The sequence below is a fragment of the Urocitellus parryii genome, chromosome 4 (genome assembly GCF_045843805.1).
Source record: "Urocitellus parryii isolate mUroPar1 chromosome 4, mUroPar1.hap1, whole genome shotgun sequence".
Classification (NCBI taxonomy): Eukaryota; Metazoa; Chordata; class Mammalia; order Rodentia; family Sciuridae; genus Urocitellus; species Urocitellus parryii.
Genome location: NC_135534.1, coordinates 97558734 through 97560208, shown reverse-complemented (window position 1 = coordinate 97560208; position 1475 = coordinate 97558734).

Below are 1475 nucleotides of genomic sequence, written 5' to 3'. Positions count from 1 at the left end.
CCGTAGGATCCTTGCAGAGCAGAGAGGAAAATCTTTTATTATTATTATTACTTAGAAATAAATTTGATTCAAAATGAGTCACGAGTCTGTGGGAAGGAAAAATCAATTGAGTCCCCAGCTAGAACTGATGATCTGAGGGCTAATTCCAGAGAACAGACACATAAGTTCTAGAAGGAATGAAAAATCCTTCCTGAGATTCCACTAAAATCATTTGCTTCAAAGTAACATGGATCAGAAATCTGAGGAGCTGAGTCTAGCTTCTGGCCCATCTGCCCAGACAGTGTGGAGGCCAAGAAAAATAATTGGAACTGGGTACTTCACAAACTGCCAATTCAACTAGGCTAAAACTAGATTTTGGTGATATTAGGATACAAATTAAAAATCCGGGTTTTGTAAACCTATCCATTTCCAAGATCTCATATTTGCTTCCTTTTTTTTTTCAGTGTTTTATTTTATTTTATTCCAACCAAGTCCCAGCTGAATCAAGAGGAAAACCAATGTAACACACCTAAATTGGGATAAATAATGGAAATACTCCAGAGGCAGATAAGGTGGGATAGAGCCAAAGAATATGAGACTGAGAGAAAAGTGAGGAAGTAGGATGAGGCAGGGCTGTGAGCAGCAGGCCATGCTAACACCTTCCTTCCTAGGGATTCTTACCTTATCTTTATGCTCTTCCTTGAAGTTGTGCTTGCACAGTGGCCTTGGGTCAGAGGTGAAAGAGCTTTGTGATTTCCCATTGTCAGGGCAGGAGGAACAAATAAAGAATCGCCTCTGCGGAATTGTGGAATGTTTATTATCCTAAGAAAAGCATTTGTCTTCTCTCCAAGGGGACATCCTGTCATCTTATCTTAGAACTGCCCATGAAATAGTCTCAATTGTCTTTAATATTAGAGAAAACCAGGAGCACAGGACCCAATCAGGCAACCTGTCTGTGGGCACTCATCCAGCAGCAGTGGCTAAGTTCAAAAATCAAACCCTACACTATTCAGGCAATTAAAATGACCCTGAAACCAAGCACTCTTACCTGATCCCAACCCCAGTTCCTGCCCTGTCCTTTCCTCCTCCACCCTTCCCAGGCAGCAGCATGTCAGATGCTACATCCTTGAATAGAGTATCAGAGGTCAACTCTAGAGATGAGAAATGAAACTCATGGACTAATTTTTACTGTGAATTCCTAGTACATTCAAGTGGTACAACCCCACTTGCCTTAGAGTTCACTTTTTTTTTTTTTTTTTTTTTTTTTTGCTTTTCTGGCATCCAGTGCCTGGATTCCCTAATGGGACATATAGCTGCTTCCACAACTCTGAAATTGCCAGTGATTGATGATCTTTGAAAAAAAATCTGTTCTTATTTCTTTTTAAACTACACTTTCTTCCTTTGAGTTAGGATTTTAGCATTGTCTTTCTTTAATCTCTTCTGCAGAATCTGCAAATAAATATAAAATTAATGAAATTTCATTACTATCTTCTGTG